Source organism: Rutidosis leptorrhynchoides, chromosome 1, assembly GCF_046630445.1.
Source record: "Rutidosis leptorrhynchoides isolate AG116_Rl617_1_P2 chromosome 1, CSIRO_AGI_Rlap_v1, whole genome shotgun sequence".
NCBI lineage: Eukaryota > Viridiplantae > Streptophyta > Magnoliopsida > Asterales > Asteraceae > Rutidosis > Rutidosis leptorrhynchoides.
In genome coordinates this window covers 595,846,488-595,860,423 of record NC_092333.1, presented here as the reverse complement: position 1 = coordinate 595,860,423, position 13,936 = coordinate 595,846,488, and positions in this window count along the sequence as shown.

Here is a 13,936-nt window from a genome sequence, read left to right as displayed (position 1 = left end):
GGATGTTACTCCCGATAGGCCTACCCCAATAATTAAACATGCATTCAACGAGCAATTAAAAATATCACTGTAGGGACTTAGTCGGACATAGCCGGGTATAGCATAGTTTAACAGTTGGTACTTGTGTCTAAATTGTAAATAGTAAAAGCAGCATGTGTCTCACCACAAAAAAGTTAAATAAGTTGCGCAATAGTAAGAGGGGCTATGAGTTCACCTTAGTAAGTAGGAGAGAGAGTTATTCCTCGGAATAGAAAGTTTATATGGACGAGCAGAAAGTCAACCTAATGACATTTAAGAGTAGTTAAGTGTTTTTGCCCAAATTTAGGTTAAGTATGAAAGTGTTATAGTTCGTTTTACTAAGTTTCCATTCCTAATAAGTTTCCACTTTTAGAAAGTTTCCATTTTTAGTAAGTTTCCACTTTAGGAAGTTAGTGTTGAACACTAGTGAGTTGTTCTTAATAAGTCTACCACCTATCAAGTGTGAAGATAACTAAGTGTATGATTACTATAGTTGGGTTTGACATTGTGCATCATACCCAAACATCTATTCCACCGCCGAGTCACCAGAATGACCAGTTGTTACCGGTTGGCCCAGGATTTCTTGACCAAAATCTAAGTTTGGCATTCGTAATCCACAAGCGTCCCATAGTGGTACCAAGGATCACCCTAGGCCTTAAGTAGCGTTGACGTTCGAGTAATCACACGTTATTGTGAATGACTAACGTAATCGTATAATATAATATAAGTAGTAGTATATTATATGTGTTAGTAATAATATAAGTGTATATGTGTTAGTATTATATAATAGTATTAGGGTTTTAGTTAATTAAAGTAATATTTAATATATTAGGGATTAGTAATAAATGATTAGGGTTTAATTAATGTATTAGGGTTTAGGTAATATTAGGGTTTTAATAAATTAGGGTTTACTAATTAGGGTTTTAATAATTAGGGTTAGGTTTAATTAGTTAGGGTTTTAATATTTTAATATGTATATCTATATATAAATCGTGTATATATATATATATATATATATATATATATATATATATATATATATATATATAGTATTTTTATTTTTTTTACAAATATGCATGGTGTATCTATTTATGGTATGTATATATCTTGTTACCTTTTTTAAACATTAACAAATCTTCTAATAATTATTTAGGGTTTAAAGATCAAACACAAAAATTCTTTTTTTTTATACAACCGTAGGTATATGTATATGTATATATATATATATATTTTTTTTTTTACAACATGAATATGATTATGAATATGATTAAGAACATTAACATAAACATGGATTAACAAGATGAAATTTAAAAGTTTGGATCTAGGGTTTTACCTTAATGAAGATTAATGAAGAGTAACAAGAAAAAGTTGATGAACACTTGATGATGAAGATCAAACCCTTGAAGATTGAGGAACACCTTTGAAGATCTTCGAAGAACGCGAAGAACATGATGAACAACTTGAAGATCACTTAAAGATCTTGAAGATGATGATGATGAATTCGATGGTGGTGGTGGTGATTTCGGTTTTTGGCCGAAAATTGGGAGAGGGAGAGAGAGATTTTGAGAGAGAGTTGTGATTATGATTTGGTACAAGAAAATGGGTTAGACTAGGTCTCTATTTATAGGAGTGATTAGAGAATTCTAGAATTAGGGTTTAATTAGGAATTACTTAGGGAACAAGTCAAGTAAATGAGGAGATGATTATGGGGTGCCTTGGTCAAAAATTTAAGGGGCAAAAGGGTAATTTTACCCTTCCTAAATTCAGCTAGGGTTTGCATGGGTTGGTTTGGAACTTTTTCACTTTAGTCCTTGTACTTTAGATTAGCTTAAATAGTTCCTTAATTATCCAAGTTTAATTATTTTAAGTGTACAAGTTTTAAAGTTATTTATTTGTTCATAAATATTAATAAGCTCATTATTTTTATCTTTTATTAACTTGTCGTTTATTACACAAAGTTAATTATTATATTTTATTATTCTTAATGCTTAACAATCGTTAATTAAAGTTTAATTGTTAAGTTTAATTATATTGTTGGGCATTTAATATGGAAAAATATAGAATGGAAAAATAACGGTCGTTATAGTACCTCCCCGTTATTAAAAACTTCATCCCAAAGTTTTAGGTAGATTCCTCGTTTGTATCAGCAGTTGAGAAGAGATGGGGATATTTTCGTATCATGTGATCTTTGCGTTCCCAGATATATTCGGGGCCTCTACGCGAATTCCAACGGACTTTAACGATAGGTATGTTGCTTTTACACGTTTGGTTGACCTCTCCTTCCATGATTTCTATAGGTTTTTCAATGAAGTGCATTTGCTCATCAATGCGGATATCATCCAAAGGAATAACAAGTTTGTCATCAGCAAGACACCTTTTAAGATTCGAGACATGAAACACATCATGTACTTGGCTAAGTTCAGTTGGTAGTTCTAATCGGTACACCACGGAACCGACTCTTTGAGTGATCGTGAAAGGTCCAACATATCGTGGACTGAGTTTGCTTCGTTTACCGAAACGGACAACGCCTTTCCAAGGGGATACTTTCAACATGACTTTATCTCCAACTTGGAATTCTATATCCTTTCACTTTCTATCGGCATAGCTCTTTTGTCGGCTACGGGCAGTTTCTAATCGTTGCTTAATCTGAACGATCTTTTCGGCAGTTTCATGAATGATTTCAGGACCAGTTAAATGTCTGTCCTCGAGTTCATCCAAACACAAAGGGGATCTACATTTTTGGCCATATAAAGCTTCAAAAAGTGCAGCTTTAATGCTAGAGTGATAACTTTTATTGTAAGAAAATTCCACCAAAGGTAAGTGTCTATCCCAACCTTTGCCGAAATCGATTACACAAGCACGTAGCATATCTTCCAAGGTTTGAATAGTTCATTCACTTTGACCATCAGTTTGCGGATGATAGGCTGTACTCATGTCGAGTTGAGTTCCAAGAGCAGATTGTAAAGTTTTCCAGAATCTAGAAACAAATCGACCGTCGCGATCAGAAATAATCGAGATAGGAACTCCATGACGTGAGACAATTTCTTTAATATAAAGCTGTGATAATTTCTCCATCTTGTCGGTTTCCTTGATCGATATGAAATGTGCAGATTTAGTAAGATGATCAACTATGACCCAAATAGTATTGTTACCGTTCGAAGTCTTAGGCAACTTAGTAACGAAGTCCATAGTGATGCATTCCCACTTCCACTGCGGAATGTCGGGTTGTGTCAACAGACCAGAAGACTTTTGATGTTCAGCCTTGACTTTCAGACAAGTGAGACACTTACTAACATAGGTAGCAATGTCGGCTTTCATGTTAGGCCACCAGTAGAATTCCTTCACATCGTGATACATCTTACTGGAACCGGGATGAATAGAGTACCTAGTCTGATGAGCTTCATCCAAGACTAGTTCACGGAGATTACCGAAACGAGGAACCCAAATTCTGTTGCCAAAGTACCGTGTACCATTAGCTTTCACTTGGAGTTGGTTCTCGAAACTGATAGGTCCTTCACCTTCGATAAGTGTTGGTTTGATAGCTTCAAGTTGAGCTTCACAGATTCGTGATATGAGATTCGACTTGATTTTCAGATTCAAAGCATGAACACGTTTAACATCGTCTTTTCGACTAAGAGCATCGGCAACTACATTCGCCTTGCCAGGATGATATTCCATCTTAAAGTCATAATCGTTCAATAACTCGAGCCATCGGATTTGCCTCATATTCAACTGTTTCTGATCAAAGATGTGTCGAAGACTTTTATGGTCAGTGTACACCGTAAACTTAGTACCATATAGATAATGTCTCCATATCTTTAATGCGAATACCACGGCACCTAACTCAAGGTCGTGTGTGGTATAGTTCTCCTCATGTTTCTTTAACTGTCTAGATGCATAGGAAATAACCTTTTCACGTTGCATTAAAACACAACCAAAGCCTTGCTTTGAGGTATCACAGTAAACAACAAAATCGTCTGAACCTTTGGGTAAAGAGAGAATCAGAGCTGTGGTCAATTTCTCCTTCAGAATCTTGAAAGCAGATTCCTGTTCTTCGGACCACTCAAATTTCTTCCCATTGTGAGTTAGCTTGGTAAGAGGTTTAGCAAGGAGGGAAAAATCTTTTATGAACCTTCGATAATAACCGGCAAGTCTCAAAAATTGACGAATATGCTTCGCAGTCTTTGGTATCTCCCAGTTCTGAATAGTAGTAATCTTAGCTGGATCGACATGTATTCCTTCACTATCAATAACATGTCCAAGGAATTGTACGATTTTGAGCCAAAACTCGCACTTAGAAAATTTAGCGTAAAGTTGTTCCTTCCGCAAGAGTTCAAGAATCATGCGCAAATGTTGCTCATGTTCTTTCTCACTCTTGAAGTAGATCAAGATGTCGTCAATGAACACAATGACGAATTTGTCAAGATACGGCTTGCAGACACGATTCATAAGATCCATGAATACGGCAGGAGCGTTAGTTAAGCCAAAAGGCATAACACAAAATTCATAGTGCCCATAACGTGTACGAAAAGTAGTCTTAGAAATATCGTATTCCTTGACTTTGAGTTGGTGATAGCCGGACCTCAAATCAATCTTTGAATAAACACTTGACCCTTGATGTTGGTCGAATATATCATCAATACGCGGTAACGGGTAACGGTTCTTGATAGTAAGCTTGTTGAGTTCACGGTAATCAATGCACATCCTCAACGTACCATCTTTCTTCTTAATGAATTGAATAGGAGCTCCCCATGGGTACCAGCTTGGATGAATGAAACCTTTATCCAATAGTTCTTGGAGTTGGTTAGAAAGTTCCTTCATTTCGGAAGGTGCTAAACGGTATGGTGCTTTAGCAATAGGAGCAGCACCAGGAGCTAAATCAATTTGGAATTCGACTTGTCGAGGAGGTGAAAGACCAGGGAGATCTTCAGGAAACACATCGGGAAAGTCTTTAACTACTGGTACATCTTCAATACACTTCTCTTTCTATTCGATCATCTTAACATGGGCTAGAATAGCTGGATAACCTTTCATAAGGTATTTGCGAGTTTTAATACAGGAGATAATGTTGAGATTAGAACCACTCTTATCGCCTTGAATGACTAGAGTCTCTCCATTTCCCAACAGAATGTTAATGGTTTTATCAAAACACAAGATTGCAGCATGTAATGGACGTAACCAATCCATTCCAACTACGACATCAAAACTTCCGAGTTTGACCGGAAAAAGGTCTATCTTAAATCCTTTGTTGGCTAGGATTAGGTTGCAGTTTTTATAGATTTTATCGACTTTCATGATCTTTTCACTGGCTACTTCTACTAATCGTTTAGTTTCTAAGGGTTGAGGCTTTTCAGTAAATAGGGTACAAAACTCACTAGACACTTAACTTTTATCAGCACCCGTATCGAATAAAATAGTTGCATAACAAATATTGACAAGATACGTACCCGTGATGACCTCATCTTCATCTCAGGCTTCAGCAGCAGTAAGAAAAAATGCACGACCCTTTGCAGCAGTAGTTTTGGCTCCAGTATCGGGATTATCTTTCTTTTTAGGACAATTTGGAATAATGTGTCCCTTTTCTCCACAAGTATAACAAGTAGGAGGAGCTTTGACAGGAACAATAGCTTTATCCTTTGTAGGAGTCTTACACGTCTTAGCAACATGTCCCACTTTCTTACACAATGTACAAGTAGCAGTTCACCGCCCCGGGTGATGCCTTTCACAACGAATACAAAAAGGATATGTGCCTTTATAATTCATCCTTGTACCATCCACAGGCTTCTTACTAAAATTTTGAGTCGAACCTTGAGACGGCTCAAACTTCCTTTTTCCTTCGTTACCCTTAGTGTCAACCTGCTTATTAGCCGACGCCCTTCTTCTCTTGGCCAACATCAGATTTTGTGCCATGAGAATCACAACATTAAGAGTAACCTTCTCGGCAGCAATAACATTCCCTTGAACATCTTCGGGGAGACCTTCAATATACCTTTCAATTCTTCTAGCTTCGGTAGGAAACATCTCGGGACATAAAGTAGAAAGCTCGAGAAAACGATTGCTGTAGCTTTCTATGTCGGTACCCTTCACATTGAGTTCCCAGAACTCGGCTTCAAGTTTTTGAACTTGACTTCTCGGACAGAATTTATTAACCATCATGCTTTTGAATTCATCCCATGGGATTGCATTAGCATTGTCAATTTCCACGGACTTAGCATAAGCAGTCCACCAAGTCAAAGCATTGCCAGCTAATGAGCTAGTGGCATATTTGACCCGATCGTCATCCCCGCAGTTGCAAATGCGGAAGATAGACTCTAGCTTCTCGAACCATCGAACTAGTTCGACAGCCTCTTCATTTCCCTTAAAAGCGGGAGGATGGTAGTTGGTAAAGTCCTTGTAAGAACAAAGTTTCGGTTGAGGATTAACATTATTAGCTTGAGCGTTGCCTTGGCAGCATTAGGCAACTGTTGGAATTGTTCAGTGGTCAATACGATGTTGTTAACAGTAGGTGCAGCTGGACGAACCATGATGTCACTACATAGAAGTGAACATAAGTTTGGTAAGTTGACAAGTTATAAGTTTGGGAAATTATAAGTATGAATAAAATAAAGCATTGATATCACATGATATTAATAGAATACTTTATATTATTAGAACGAGGCATTAAATAAGCCTTTTTTAATACACGATTCGGAAATAGAAATAGTTTAAGGCATAGCCTTTACATAGATAGGGAATTGGAAAAATAATCTAGGAAATATTAAGATTGAAGTAATCTTCATATTTCTGCTTTTCGTCCTCGACCTTCTTCATAAACTCATCAACTTTCTTGTTCCTTGCCTTTTGCTTCTCATAGAGATACTCGAGGTTATCGTATAGGTTAGTAACGCGGCTGTTGACTGCGTTGTTATCGTACCCCTTTAGAGCAAGCTGCTTGTTGACTCGATTTCTTTCCATATCCAACCAAAAATCAACATTCTCCTTGACATGAGCAAGCGATTGCTTTCCCCAACGGGTGTTACGTTCTTTCTCATACTTCACCAACTTTATCTCTTTCTTTAACTCCGCATTCTCCTCTAAAAGTTTCTTGATTACCAAGTCTTTTTCATCCATTCGAGCCTCGATCCTTGAAATATGGCAAAGCAAACCATCGAAGTTCTTCTCGGTAGTCATTCGCAGATTCATAATTTCACACATGGCGTTATGGTTATCATAAGAAGGAGATCGAGCTCTTTTCTTAGACGGGCCATCTTCATTAAAATCAGCAGGGCGCTTCCCCTTGTCTTCAATTCTTGGGGTTGGGTAGTAGTCGGGAGACTTAGGTAAAGTATTCAGACTATAGTTTGGTGAGGGAGGACCACCAAGACCATAAGGTGGGCTTTGGACTCGTCTCGAAGTTGAAGAGTGTCCAACACCTACTTCATTGGTAGGTTGAAAGCGAGCCATTTCTTCAGAAGATTTGAGGAGATTCATTTTATTAGGTTGATTAATGCTTGAGCTTGACATCCTAACATTAGGAAAGAGACTTTGATTAGAATCTTTGAGTCAAGTTTAGTAAAGCATATGTGTTAAGATTATAAGGCAATCCTAAGTGCTTTAAAGTCTAAGGCAGGAAAGGTTATAGTTTCCTAGATTGCTAAGGCACCCTAGCTAGCAAATAAGGCACACATAAAGATGCAATCCTGGTTCTCTATAATAGTCTGGTTATGCTCTGATACAAATCTATCACACCCCCAATTAGGGCCTGGGTGAATGTGACATTAATATCAAACAAACCAACATATTATAATATACGAGAACAATACTAAATGATAAGATCAAAACTTTGTTGAGTACGCAGCGGAAAATGAATGTCGTTACAATAATGGAAATTACAATAAAGTAATTATTTCAAATGCAAGAATAATAAATGCAATATCTCTTGATCCTAAGTCCAAGTAGCATCACATAAGCAGTAAGTAATTCAAGCTTGATCAATCGGCACCTGAGACAAACATGCAAAAGTGTCAACCAAAAAGGTTGAGTGAAGTTCATAGGTTTAACAAAAATGTTTGACCGCTGTTTTAGACCACAAGATTTAGTTTATAAAGTTGATCTCGTAGGGATCAAAAAAGTTATGACAGTTCGTGATATTTAGACTAAACGTTCAAAGTTTGCCCCAATGACAAGTTTTGTCTGTCCTTGTCGGTTTAATTTCATTATTAACTAATACAATGACTTGATCAAATGTACCGGGGATGTTACTCCCGATAGGCCTACCCCCCAATAATTAAGCATGCATTCAACGAGCAATTAAAAATATCACAGTATGGACTTAGTCAGACATAGCCGGGTATAGCATAGTTTAACAGTTGGTACTTGTGTCTAAATTGTAAATAGTAAAAGCAGCATGTGTCTCACCCCAAAAAGTTAAATAAGTTGCGCAATAGTAAGAGGGGCTATGAGTTCACCTTAGTAAGTAGGAGAGAGAGTTATTCCTCGAAATAGAAAGTTTGGATGGACGAGCAGAAAGTCAACCTAATGACATTTAAGAGTAGTTAAGTGTTTTTGCCTAAATTTAGGTTAAGTATGAAAGTGTTATAGTTCGTTTTACTAAGTTTCCATTCCTAGTAAGTTTCCACTTTTAGAAAGTTTCCATTTTTAGTAAGTTTCCACTTTTAGGAAGTTAGTGTCGAACACTAGTGAGTTGTTCTTAATAAGTCTACCACCTATTAAGTGTGAAGATAACTAAGTGTATGATTACTATAGTCAGGTTTGGCATTGTGCATCATACCCAAACATCTATTCCACCGCCGAGTCACCAGAATGACCAATTGTTACCGGTTGGCCCAGGATTTCTTGACCAAAATCTAAGTTTGGCATTCGTATTCCACAAGCGTCCTATAGTGGTACCAAGGATCACCCTAGGCCTTAAGTAGCGTTGACGTTCGAGTAATCACACGTCATCGTGAATGAATAACGTAATCGTATAATATAATATAATAGTAGTATATTATATGTATTAGTAATAATATAAGTGTATATGTGTTAGTATTATATAATAGTATTAGGGTTTTAGTTAATTAAAGTAATATTTAATATTAGGGTTTAGTAATAAATGATTAGGGTTTAATTAATGTATTAGGGTTTAGGTAATATTAGGGTTTTAATAAATTAGGGTTTACTAATTAGGGTTTTAATAATTAGGGTTAGGTTTAATTAGTTAGGGTTTTAATATTTTAATATGTATATGTATATATAAATCGTGTATATGTATATGTATATGTATATATATATATATATATATATATAGTATTTTTATTTTTTTTACAAATATTCATGGTGTATCTATTTATGGTATGTATATATCTTGTTACCTTTTTTAAACATTAACAAATCTTAATCTTCTAACAATTATCTAGGGTTTAAAGATCAAACACAAAAATTCTTTTTTTTTTATATAACCGTAGGTATATGTATATGTATATATATATATATATATATATATATATATATATATATATATATATATATATATATTTTTTTTTTACAACATGAATATGATTATGAATATGATTAAGAACATGAACATAAACATGGATTAACAAGATGAAATTTAAAAGTTTGGATCTAGGGTTTTACCTTAATGAAGATTAACAAGAAAAAGTTGATGAACACTTGATGATGAAGATCAAACCCTTGAAGATTGAAGAACACCTTTGAAGATCTTCGAAGAACGTGAAGAACACGATGAACAACTTGTAGATCACTTGAAGATCTTGAAGATGATGATGATGAATTCGATGGTGGTGTTGGTGGTGATTTTGGTTTTTGGCCGAAAATTAGGAGAGGGAGAGAGAGATTTTGAGAGAGAGTTGTGATTATGATTTGGTACAAGAAAATGGGTTAGCCTAGGTCTCTATTTATAGGAGTGATTAGAGAATTCTAGAATTAGGGTTTAATTAGGAATTACTTGTGGAACAAGTCAAGTAAATGAGGAGGTGATTATGGGGTGCCTTGGCCAAAAATTTAAGGGGCAAAAGGGTAATTTTACCCTTCCTAAATTCGGCTAGGGTTTGCATGGGTTGGTTTGGAACTTTTTCACTTTAGTCCTTGTACTTTAGATTAGCTTAAATAGTTCCTTAATTATCCAAGTTTAATTTTTTTAAGTGTACAAGTTTTAAAGTTATTTATTTGTTCACAAATATTAATAAGCTCATTATTTTTATCTTTTATTAACTTGTCGTTTATTACACAAAGTTAATTATTATATTTTATAATTCTTAATGCTTAACAATCGTTAATTAAAGTTTAATTGTTAAGTTTAATTATATTTTTGGGCATTTAATATGGAAAAATATAGAATGGAAAAATGAGGGTTGTTATATGTCTCACCCTTTCTTCTTCTTCTTCTTCCTCATTTTCCCTGATGTTGTTTAGATCAAACCATCTCCTCATAATGTTGTTCACGTCCCTTTTCGGAATCTTACCCCCTTTGAAATCAGCATACCCGAATCTTGCCATCTCATTGGCCGTGTACCCTGAGATGTCAATTACCAATTGCCTTGCTATCCTTGCCACAAATACACCACCCACTATGCCCTTCTTCCCTTTTGTTCCGGTATTATCGAAAAGATAGTCAGCAATCACATGGAGGACATGGACATGTTTCTTATTGGCAATTCAGTCAGTGAGCCAAATGTCCAAATATAACATTTTCTCATTGCTATGAAATCGGTAGTTGACGTTGTTCGCAATGAATCGGGCTATGATCCGAAGTTCATGTGTCCTAAGGGTGTTTGCAACAGTTTTACCCGGGCTAAAAATTCCATCGTTTATTTGGTGCTAGGCCGCAGGATAGTTAAACTCTTGAGGGTTGGTATTGGGGATTTTGCAAGACAAGAGGTAATCCCAAAGGGCATCAGTGTTGTTTCTAAATTTGGTGTAAATTCCCAAAGCTCTAATAAGTTGGAGTATGCTCATTTTTCTTTGTTACCTGCCCAAGTAAAAGGTCATGTACTCTTGGTCAGTGATTGTTTCTACCCTAAAGTTTACAATCAAGGTGGAATTGAACTATAAGGTCGGGATAGTGTAAATAGGCTCATTAAATCTGAAAATTGGAACCTAAGGGTTGATTGATAAGTTCTCATATGTAGTTGCAAAAAGACCCTCAACCTCAGCAGTCATACCGGCTTCATCAAGAAGAGACCAGTATGTATTTCCCAGGATAGAAGTGTTCCTTGAGCCTAAGCTCTAAGCCTACTCTAAAACATGGGTTCAGCAAAACCTGTTGTAAACATGGGTCTGTTGAGAGTCTCCGGATATCCTCTGGGATTGTTGGCACTTCATCATCCTCAACCTCTTGTTGAGCCGCATGGCATTTACCCCTGCCCTTGATTCCGATACTCTTTTGGCGTTTACCATGTGATCTCGTGGGTTCATTAGTTTATAAGACAAGACAACAAGAGAAAAACATTATGGAGAGGTAAAAGTTAGCACATAAACAATTTTGCTTTCAAATTTCAATCATTATTTCAAAGTTGATTTTAAAAATTTCACAATTAGTTTCATCATGTAAAACATGTGTGTGTATATCATACATGAATAAAACAATTGCATTTAGACATGGTCAAATGTGAAACCAAACAAAGACAAACCACTTGGTGAATTTTCAAACTTTACACAAAGTTGCAACATTTAGCTCATGCAATCAATTGTCAATCATATGTAGTATCATAAGCTAAACATGCATTATACTCTATCATTAAGCTCTTCTTGGTCAAACATGGTCAACATGAATCAATTGCAAAAAGTCAACCCTAGTCAAAGCCTAATTAGTTCAAAATTTGGCTAATACAAGAGTATTCATCAAATTATATCAATTCTTCATGTTATAACATAAATATATCGCAAACAAGCACATTATCACTAATCACATGCTCAAATTGGTCAAATCCATTCAAAACCCTAGCTTATGAACCCTAATTTTCAATTTCAAATCATACAAGCATGAAAGATGGATTCAAAGCAAGATAATCATGGTAGACTAACAATTAAGCATCAACAATAACAATTAACACTCCAACTTGGCTCAAAATCAAAAACTCCCAAATTGGATGAACCCTAGAACTTCAAAGTTGGAATCGATGTAACTAAGCATGCATATCATGTTAATAAACATCAATGTAGTCTAGATTCATCAACAATTCGACCATTAACATAATAAATCAAGAATAATCTACGAATTAAGCATAAGGAGAAAAATGGTAAAAATCAACCAAATCAGGTTAAAGAATGAATTAAAATGATAGATTCTTACTTTTCCCGTGTTAGATGATGAAGATTTGCAAGAAAATTGATGAAATTTGAAGCTTTGGGTCGATTTAGGTTGATTAGGGTTAGAGTAGCGCCGCTATTAGAGAGAAAATTGAAGTTGGGTGTGAAAAATGAGGTTTTGTTCATGTAGAATTCTTAAGTAGCAGATGCAAAAGCGCCGCTTTTCAAACAGGAGCGTCGCTCCTGACAAAACAGAAGCGTCGCTTTTGAAAGAAGATTGTCGCTCTAGGAGAACTAAAAGCACCGCTTTTGAACACAAAAGCGCCGTTCTTGGCTACTTTCTATTTTTGGTACAAAATCATAGGTTAAAGCGTCGCTCTTGGAAGTGAAAAGCACCGCTCCTAGGACAAAAGCGTCACTTTTGTACCTGATTGCAGTTGTTTCCAATTTTAAGTCCATTTTGACCCATTCACAAACTATTTTTGATGTTTTTCGGTTTTACCCATATGCATGCAATGCAAAAACATAAAAAAATGCAACTAAGAAAAGGAATATCATACAATTCTAAACGGAATGCAATTAAAAGAAATTATATACATAATTGTAGAAAGTTTTTAACGAGTCTATCACCCGACTCCCATCCTCTTGAGATTTTAACTAATCCCGGGGTGGTAAAATTTCCTTCCCTTTGAGCTAAGGGAAACATTTTCATTACCGCCACCACTTAACATTGACATTAACTAATCAATCATTACCTTAGTTTCATTGATTAACTCCTTAAGTTTGACTTTCTCATGTTTTGACAAGTTTGACACTAGGTGTTTTCTCAAGTGTTCATCATTTTTGGATGAAGCCCGATGCACCCACCCAAATAACTTTCGCATAGACTTGTCAACAATGTCGTTTTGATTTTTGGCTTTACCTTGAATTCCCTTGGTTAATCCCCCACTACCTTTAGTTGGTGAACCAACTTGCCTTGTGCTTGTGATGCATTACACACTAGCAACAACTTGTGGTGTGGTCAATGGCATTGATGGTGTTTTTACACGTTTGGTTTTTATGCTCATTGATTTCCCTTTATCCTGAAGAGTCAATTTCGCGATTCTAAAGTCAAAGAAAGAGCCCGCGGTTGCCAAGAATGGCCTTCCCAAAATAAGGGGCACAACCGGTTCTTCCTTTATATCAACAATAACAAAGTCAATGGGAAATTCCATGTTCCCCACCTTAACAATTAAGTCTTCGGCGATCCCCATAATATAGTTAATTGATTGATCAATTAATTTAACTCCCATTGTAGTTGGTGAAAGGTCACCTAGGCATAGCCTTTTGTAAACGGAGTAGGGCATGAAGTTGATACTTGCCCCCGAATCGGCTTAAAATTCCATCACACTCCTTTTTCAAGAAAGCGGTGGATGCTTGCTCAACATCTCCCTTTTTGGCCATGAGTGTCTTCAAAAATTTCCCATAGTTGGGCATAGTCTCAAGCACATCCGCCAAGGGGAGTTTAACATAAATATTTTCGATATCGGTTAAGGTTGACTTACAATCCACATCATTTAGATGTGTAGGATGTTGATATCGGCCAAAAAGTCACATTTTTACCCCCAATATTAAGCCCTAAAACAATAAAGATTCAAACTTTGTCGAAAAAATTATCGCTTTTTTG